The following is a 10,230-nucleotide window of genomic DNA, read 5'->3' as shown; positions in this document are numbered from 1 at the left end:
AACTTATAATTTCTTATCATGGATTACTGGTAACCCGAACTTAGAGATGATAGCCTGATCAATGAAGTTGTGAGTGCTACCACCGTCTATTAGCACTATTACATTCTTGTTTTTCAACTTGCCAAAGACGCGTATGGTTTGTGGGTGTTCGGCACTTCTCATCACAATAATAACATAACCCCTTCTCTCGACGTTCTCGTGCCTCTTGATTGGTAATTCAACGGAAGGTTGCTGGTTGAGTATTAGAACTTTGGTTCATGTGCTGGGTTGGTGGAGGTCCTAACACACCAGCTATTGGGTTGGGTGAGGCCTTTGGTGTCAAAAAGGCTGGTTGGGAACGGAGTTGCTGGTTTGGTCTCCTTTGCAGTTGGTTGTGTTCCTCGATTAGCCGAGCCACTCCTATTGTATCTGCCAGGGTTCTAGGTTGTTTAATTTTTACGTCTATGCGAATGTCGTCTCGGAGTTCTGCAATAAAACAACCAATTAGGAAATTTTCGGGCAGGCCATCAACTCGGTGGGAAAGCTTTTCAAAAGCTTCTTGATAGGCTGCTACAGTTGTGGTTTGTTTAAGACGAGTTAGAGCTTCTGACGGGTCCTCGTAGTCGGTTGGACCAAATCGAAGTTGTACAGCCTTGGTGAACTCATCCCATGTGAGTGGTCTGCGAAATTTCGTCAACCACCTATGCCATTGTAGGGTGATGCCTTCTAAATGGAAGGAGGCCAACTGAAGTTGTTGGTCTGATGCAATGTTCTTGAACTCAAAGTATTGTTCTGCCTTGTAAATCCATCCAGTTGGGTCGTTTCCGTTAAACTTTGAGAAGGACAACTTGAGGTGTTGATGGGGTTGGTCATTGATAGTGTTAGAACGAGAAGTATGTGGGTGTGAGGATTCGTCACGTGCAAATGGGTTGGTTTCGAGAGGGCTATTGTTTTGGCTACGGGAGGCTCGAAGAGCTTGAAGCTCAGTTAACACCGCTTGTAAGGCTGTGTTCACCTGATCGAAACTGCTCTCGTGTTGTGCCAAGATTTGATTGACATCGTTGCGGAATTCTGCATTCGTTTTGCCACAAGTGTCCATGATCGAACCTGCTAAGAAGGAATTTTAAATAAAGAAAGGGAATAGGAGAAAGAGAGGATTGATTGATGAATAAACAAAATAAATTTAGTGAACTCATTTAGGCTATATATAGCCATACACTAGTAACAACAAGGAACAGGAAATGCTGAAGAATAGGAAAAAGAATGGCACCCACTATGCCACTCAAAGCAGACTCAACCACCCACTATACCACTCATGCTTACTCAATAACTGACTCAACCACCCACTATGCCACTCAAAAGCAGACTCAATAACTGACTCAACCACCCACTATGCCACTCAATAGCAGACTCAATAATAGCATGTAAATGGCACATATCAAAATAATTTTATACAAGACATTTCAACAAGAAAATATATCTATAATCGAAAAGTAATCTAGGCGAATCAATTTTAGGAATTAAGGATATGGAAGTTACATAAGTCTCCTTAAGCATGTTCCTACTTTTGAAGAAACTCTTGATTGTCTTAAATAGGTGGGATTTAATGATGTACCAAGCTTTTTGGTAAAAGCAAGCATTAAATCCATCAGGACCAAGAGCCTTGAAGCCATCCATGTTGAAGAGGGCCCTATGAATCTTTGTGTCTTGAACCTTAGCTGTTAGAAAATCTTGGTCATCTTGGTAGAAAAGATTTAGGAAAGCAAGGCTCTCCCTAAGAGCATGGCTACTAATCAAATTGGTAGCTCCATGAATGATTTAAAGTGGTTGACAACTTCCACTTCAAGCTCATCCTCCTCAGTGATAAGATTGTCATCCCTACCAACAATAGTAGAGATTTTATTTTTAGCTATCCTGACTTTTAAAGACTAATGAAAGAAGACGCTATTGGAGTCACCAAGCTTTAACTAGTTAACTCTAGATTTCTGCTACAACTCAGATTTATGGACCATAAGAGCATGTGCATAAGCTCTCGAAAGTCTTCTTTCTTCTTGAACAAGAGTGGTCATAAAAGGTTGGCTTGCGAAGTAACTTGCACTACAGATAACCTGCTTTGGGTTTCTTTCTTAGTTTGAAGTTTGTAATGAAACTCTATCGATTTCAGAATCAAGTAGTAAAGAATTAATTTTCTCTCATCTCTACTCTCTCTTTCATATTTTTTTATTTTATTTCTACTTTATTTTTTTTGTAATGACTATTGGCTAACTTCTCCGTTAGATCGGTTAAGGAAGTCGGAACAACATTTATCAATGTTTCATTGTTCTCATGATAATTGCTTCATAATTTTATTGTGATAATTGTTAAGTAGGTATTATCGGATTAAGTATTGATTGTTTCTCAAAGTTTTGACGGTTCATTCTTTGATAAATTCAAGATGAACCATGCTTTACAAAGAACAATTAATACTTATCCCATAATCATGACTTAATTTATCGTATACTTTCAATCTTGTTTATATTATAACTGTTTGATTTTCTGATCCACAACATTAGCTTTGTTTAGTAGATCAAGATAAATAAAACACTATAAAATTATTGATAAAACTTGTGAAGGTGGATCTAGCTGATATATACATCTTCATAGTATTTTAAACCATTTTTCCTTTAATAGTTTATTTTAGATAATTCCATCTCGAAATCTGTTTTTAAATCATTTGTTAAACTTTGATTGGATTTAAAGTAGAAAGATTTATAGATTAGTGTTGTTTCTATGGTTCAACTCTTGCTTGCCAAGGTTTTTCCTTTTTTATCATCATCTACAGCTCGAACAAGCTTTTTTTTTTATCTTTGTGTCTATCTTTACTCTTATCCTTGTTCCAAGCTTTCAAATGATCTTTGACTACTTTAAGCTTGATAATGAACTTGTAAAGATGATTTCCCAATACTTTCATGTCCCAACATTGACTATCTTGAGAAAATCTCTGTATTTAGCTCTGTAATTGAAGAACCTGAAAGGCTTCTTGCCCCTAGCCATAAGTTTGGAAGTATTCACAACGCAATGGCTATGGTCAGAGAAGTCACTAGGGAAAAACACGTCGTCAAACTCATTAAGTTAATCTACCCATTCAGTATTGACCAAATCCTATTTAGTTTAGACCAAATTCATCCAAATTCTTACTTGTTGTTCCAAGTAAGCTTAGCTCCAAGGGATTTGATTTCCATGATGCAACTATTATTGAGGCATTCAACAAACTCACCCGAAGTTGTCAAGTTAATCTTCCTCCCTCCCACCTTCTCCGATTGGTTCAAAACACAATTGAAATCTCTTATTAGAATCTATGGCATTCGCATAACTTAACAAGTAGCATAGATTTCCTTCCAAAGCCTTTTTCCTCCCAATCCTTTTATTATCTCCATAGATAACTAATAAGAAGAAGTCCTTGCTATCCATATAGTTGACAACGATATGGATCCCCTGATTAGACATTAGTAGAATATTAACAATGGTTGGGTCCCAACAGATCCAAATCCTACCATTAAATGCCTTATCATAGTTGTTGATCCTATACCAAGAGGGGTAGATCTTCCTCATAATCTTCTCAACATTATGGGTACTAACTTTAGTTTCAATAAGACCAATGATAGCCAACTTGTTCTCCCTAATGAGGTTCATAACCTCACAATGTTTTGCCGGGTCATTGAGACCCCTTACATTATAAGTTGCTAAGATCATTGGGAACCAGGTAAAGTGTCCCCCTTTCCCCCACAAGCACTCTCTGTACTAATTCCAACAAGAAGATTGATGATAGCACACCTGCAATCCTTTCCTGTCCAACAAAGATAAAATCTTCCTTGTGGCAAGGGAATGTTTTGTTGGTGAAATGCTTCGAAGTAGAGTGGTTGGATTTCCCCTTGGCCCTATAGCTTCCAGTTAGCTCAGAAAGTTGGACACTATCTATCTCATCTTTAGAATTGGCATCACCTAAGATCTGAAATCTATTTGCATTAGGGTTATTTTTGTTCTTCTTCTTTCTTTTCCTGTGAGGGCATGTGATCCCTCCACTTCTAGCTGAGCTCCCTGCAGGGGAGACCTTGGAAAGAGTAGACTAGGGAGATCCCTTGGAGAAGTATTATGGGCATACAAAACCTCATACTGTACCCCTACGCAACCAATGTCTTACTCCTTAGTCTAAGATGTTGAAATCCTCATTCCTCTAGAACGTTAGATATCATCATTGAGGATCACAATCCAAAAATGATTAACCAATGATGAAAATGCCAAGTTGCATTTAGCCAAGCTTGAAGTGCTAGATGAGAAGAGATTGGAAGTACAACAACAATTAGAATGTTACCAAGCCCGTTTGTCACAGGCTTTCAATAAGAAAGAAAGTTCAACCACGCTCCTTCCAAATTAGTGATTTAATGTTCATTGTGCAGTGACCAATCATTCTCTCATATTGTTCTAGAAAAAAGTTTGATCCAAAGTAATATAGGCCTCATATAGTAAATAATGTATACACCAATGACACATACCTTCTCATAACACTAGAAGGATTATGTTTTGGTCCAATCAATGGAAAGTTCCTCAAATGATATTATGCTTAAAAGAAGAACACTCGTTGATACGAACCTAATTATTGTTGATGTTCCTTGATACGAGCTTAAATTGTTGGCGATGCTCCTTAGCACGAGCTTAAACTGTTCAACAAATTTCCTAATCACACAAGTCTAAACCATGAGTTAAAAATGTGAATGGTTCAAAAAAAAAAAAAAAAAAAGAATTCACCAGATTGAAAACCTGATAGGGCGATCTAGGCAAAATTTATAGCGTTATCCATTTGAACTACGTTATGATTTGATCTTATTTTGGGTACATAGACATCATATACAATTCCTTCAGGTTTAACAACGTTAATAAAAAAAATGTATAAGGAATGAAGAGAATTTTGTTAATTTCAAACGAAATAAACAATGTCATAATTTCTTATGTCCTATACAATAATAAAAATGAAATACTAAACTCAATACAAATAAGCAAATGTTTAAAACTTCTTTTTCAATGACTTTATTCCCTTTGCAAGCACTACTTTGTCATTATTAAGGATTTGAGCACTAAATAGGTGAATACACTCAGTCTCAATAGTAAGTAGAGCATCCCCCTCTTCTTGAACTTGGGCGACAAGCAACTCTTCTGAAGTAATGGCTTGTAATAACATTTCTTTGACTTGAGTTGACTTAGCTTTTCTTTAGTTTCAGTCAGTTATGTGCGTAAGCTCTATAGTAACTGTCGTTTTAGTTGAGCTTCCTTATCAATAATAGATAATTGAAGATCCCTATCATTTGTTGACAAAGATGATAAAATATTTCCTCATCTCGAAATATATGTATTTACTTCAAGTATAAATGACTAGAAGAAATTCACAAAGGGTATGGGATCAGTCTTGAAAGCATCCTTAAGAAAAGAGATGATCGTAGGAATATGGAGAGATTGTTATTCTCTCATATTGGTAAATTCAATATTAAGCATCAATTCAACCCTAAATCAAATAAATTTATCACGAGCTCTCTGAAGTGCTTGTCATACACACAAGTCTATATCACTACCATATAAGAAAGTTTGTCAAGTCTGGGTAGTAACAATCAACATCCCACGTGACTTTGAGGAAACTTTATGTAACCAACTGACTCATTGGAAGTAAGCAATGTTAGTTGAACATGATCCATGTGAATGATTGGTGGAGTACCATGTGAATTTTGGTGAGAGTAGAAAGAAACCTCATGCCTATCACTCCTTAAAAGGTTGTCAATACCATCTGTAAAATTCAAAATCCCTCTACTAAAAGGACTAACATTTCAAACATCTCCCATACCTAAAAAAGTCAAGATTGCCATAAAAGTTTTCGGGTAAAACAAATCGACGACGCAATACAAATCAATTGATGATCCTGTAAGAATGATCAAATTACAAGAATGGATAAAAACATTTCAACAAGTGTGAAATTATTCGACAAAATGAAAGTATGCAAAGTTTTCTCTCCTAGGAGACACATCATTTTCATCTTCAATTTCTTGCCTACCCAAAGTTGTTTTGTATTATTAGACTTAGTCTAAACAATAGACTTCAATGGACATGCAAGGTTTGATTCATGAACAATTTGTTCTATAGGATCCTGCTCAAGATGATCATCTTGTTCTATTCAATTAGTTGTTGAAAGTGATAGTATTTTTCAAAACATAATTTCAATCTAGGCTTAGTAACAACCTTTTGCATTTCTTCAATATACGCCTGCTCAATCCTTTACTTCTAAGAAGGTTTTTACACGGTAAAGAATGCACGACGTGTATTACGATTGCTCAGTCTTCAACCCTTTTTTTCCATCAAAATTAAAGTTTGGAATAAAGACGTTATCTTCAAAAAGATGAAAGTCAAGTGCATCCAAGTAGGATACTACGTCTTGAGCTTAGCAATCTCTATAACTCTTATCAAATTGTCGAATCATGTTTTTAATTTTCTAAGGAATAAAAAGTTTGACCCAACTCTTTATTTGGGTAAAAAATAGTCACAAACTGTATAACTCTAACATATTTATGAGTCTTACAAAAGGAATCAGAGTTCCAAAATTACGTTGATGGAAGCCTTGTTGACAAGCAAACCTATGATGATTATACATTTCCACCTCACAAATATTTCCACTACAAATTACAACAAACCTAGGGCAACAAGTTATCATGAAAGGTTGAATCTTAGAAGGGTCATCATCATTATCAGTTCGTATTCTTTTATCACCTTTTGGTAGTCAAACCTCTTTAAGATACCATTTAAAATCATTGGAACCCATGTTGAGAACTAAATCTCTCGCATACTTAGCATTTTCTTCCTAATTAAAATACGAGTTGGACCAAATATAGAGGTCCATAATTAACATTAAGGTTACCAAATACTTTTTAAAGAAAATAAAATCCAATCCATCGAAATAAATAATGAAGGGGGCAATAAGTCGATGAAGCACTCACAACTATATGCATTGTCATACTCCAATAGGTATAAGTTATACATTTATACAAACAATACAGAAGGAGAGGTACCAAGCTGAATGCATTATCTCAGGCCATCAATACTTCTACTTTAAAGGTGCCTGAACGAAGAACATCACCACCTTCATAAGGAAACAAAGCAACATAACCACAAGGCAAGATATATAGTCATCATAACCTCATCTTCAACATTCTGATTTGTAGGAAAGCCATGTTTGATAAATAAATTTTTCCCCTCTTTACGACTCTTTGTAGTCAAAGTGATTCGAGAAGAAAAGTGGTCTTCATAATTTTGTTCTAGGATGTTGATTGTCATTACAATAGAAGTAAAATGATTTTGTCCTTTCTTTGTACTTCATTGTTAAATGAAAATTAGAAATCTGTTCAACTATGGTGTATTAAAAATAAAGCTACTCACTATGCCTAACTTAATCACTTCCCCTATCAAAAGCCAATAAAGCATATGCTTTGAATAGCTATTGACAAGAAATAAGAAGCCCTGAAATACCGTTTCAACTGATAAGTTTATCAAAACTGAGAACCACTTCTTCATAATACTCACATATGGTAGAAAGTCTAAAAAATTTTCTGCATTTTTCATAAAGAAATACCAACTTTCCCATTACCCGTCACAAAAGTATTGGTCTCAAGATACCAAATCTCGCATAAAACTTGATACATATATTCTTTGTTGGCTATAAATACAACCTCACCAAGAAAATATATCGTCTTTTTGCTCTACAACTTACGATTCACGTCTAAGTTCCAATATAAAAAATCGTTGAGATATCGAATGTCGCCTCAAGATTTTATATCTAAACCCTACCAAGTAAAACATTGCATAATTTTCTACATAAAAACAGGCTATGGACAGTTTCAAACTTGATCATGGTTAGGTGAGGCGGATGACATAAATATGGTTGACATTCTATATCAATCTCGTCTCTTTGAAACACGTCAATTGTTGAAGGATATTCACTTAAAACTATATATCTAGTGATGTGTCCCTTTCTATATTATATGCCTTCAAAGAATTAGTCATTGATTCATGCACAACAATCTTCAATTCTACAAACAGACTGTGTCCTCCTCTTGAATGACCAGTTATCATAACATTAGGAAAACAAAACCACTTTTCCTTTTGAGAGGGATCTACAAGGTCATATACTCACCCTTTTAAGAACAATTCTTATTCCTCGAACTCTTGGGAAGAGTATCATTAGTCATTCTTGTGGAATATAAAAAAAATAAAGGTCAACATATTTATTTACAACAATATGTCATGTCTCACCAAGTACTTATTAGTGTCATATTGGCTAAATGTACATGCAAATATGATATGCAAGTATGAATCAAAAGGCATCATGTTCAATAGTGCTTCAACACCAATTGCTGTTATCTACCCCTGAGCATCACTGATAAACAATTACTTTGAAGACTGGCTAAACGGTGTGTACATATCTCTCATTGTATAGTTTCTCTAGCTAGTTGGCATTGTCCGGCCCCGAACACCACTGATAAATAACTAATTTTGAAGACTAACCAACCGACGTGTACATATCTTTAGTCACATAACATCTCTAGTCAGTTGGCAATGTCCAACCCCAAATACCACTAATAAACAACTACTTTGAAGATTGGCCAATCGACTTATATATATCTCTCGTTACGTGTCTCCTCTAGCCAGTTGGCATTGTCCGCCCATGAGAATCACTAGTATACAAATGTTTTGGAGACTGGCCAATTGGTGTGTAGATATACATCTCTCGTCTCACAATATCTTTAAACAAGTTAGCGTTGTCTGCCCCTGAACACGACTAACAAATAATTGCTCTAGAGACTGGTTAACAATATAAGGTTTTAAATACTCCATCTATTCTTCTTGCCATAATTTGTCATGGATTAAAAGAAATGAACTAGGAGGATCAAGTTTGAGAAAGTACCTTTTGTTTTTGTAATAGCAAGGATCGAAAATGTTAGTTGTTGAGATGCGATAAAGAAGACCAAAGTTATTAATTGCCAAAATCAAAGTTGCTACACTTCTTGAGTACCAAAGTATCAAAGAGCTTATCAGATAATGTAAAAATAATAATTAAACCATGCAGTGTGGTGAAATTTACAGAGGCAGAGCAAAATATCTACAAAATTTAAAAAAAAATGGGGAAAGAATGGAAGTTCTCTGTTGAATGTGCTGCAATTACACAATATCTAATTGATTTAGATTGCTACATTTCCTTTTTGATTTGTAGACCTCCAATTGTGGGCCCACTAAACTTGTAAGTGGGCCTGATTATGTGATTTGCAACTAGTGTTGATCTGATCTGATCATAGAGAATCGAGCCACCAAAGAAAAAAAGTTCAACAAAAGCACATGCATTGGTTTTTATTTGTTTATTAAAGGAGATCGTTTTAAGTTAATGTCATAGTTGGTTTTATCTGAATTCTGAAATCGTGGTGTTTGTTACTTCTAGGAGAGATGAGAAACGTTGGTACATTCAGCCTACAAGAAGTATGTTAGAAGCAACTAGAGCAGAGCTTGATCTTGTGGTCTTGTTTTTTAACAAAGCTAAAGCTAGGGATAAGATATGCAAAGCAATACAATATGACTCAAAATTATTATGTAATGGAGAACCTGGTATAACTCAAAATGTTGATAAATCAACTAGCTTGGCTCGAAAACTATTTTGTCTCTTTCAGTTTGTTAATGATTTGCATGCTCTTATCAGTCCAACTCCTCAAGGAACTCCTCTTCTAATCATTTTACTTGGAAAATTCAAAAATGCATTACTATCAACTTTCTTATTTTTGGATCAAATCGTCCGATTTGGGAGAACTGGCATCTATAAGAACAAAGAACATGTAGAGCTAATTGGTAGGATATCTCTTTTTTGTTGGATGGGCTCCTTGACTTGTACCACCTTGGTTGAGATTGCGAAACTTGGAAGGCTTTCAACATCAATGAAGAACTTGGAGAAGGATCACAAGAACACTGATAAATATCAAAATGAGCAATACTGCAATAATCTCAAAAAATCAAATGATAGGACCTTGACTCTTGTAAAAGTTGGTATAGATTTGGTCGTTGCAATTGGGTTGCTTCAACTAGCACCTAAGAAAGTCATTCCCTGTGTAACATGAGGCTTTGGGTTAGTCAACTCATTGATCTCTTGTTATCAATTGCTTGCTTCCTTCCCTACCAAAGACCAAGACACCATGA

General features: G+C 35.5%; 1 pseudogene; it reads left to right on the top strand.

The window, feature by feature from the left end:
- Window positions 1-9,170: 9,170 nt before the first annotated feature.
- LOC147393453 (peroxisomal membrane protein 11C pseudogene) lies at window positions 9,171-10,230 on the top strand (annotated as a pseudogene).

This window comes from Akebia trifoliata, chromosome 10, assembly GCF_017979445.1.
Source record: "Akebia trifoliata isolate Shusen 1 chromosome 10, ASM1797944v1, whole genome shotgun sequence".
NCBI classification, from domain to species: domain Eukaryota; kingdom Viridiplantae; phylum Streptophyta; class Magnoliopsida; order Ranunculales; family Lardizabalaceae; genus Akebia; species Akebia trifoliata.
This window is presented reverse-complemented; position numbering and strand designations above follow the sequence as displayed.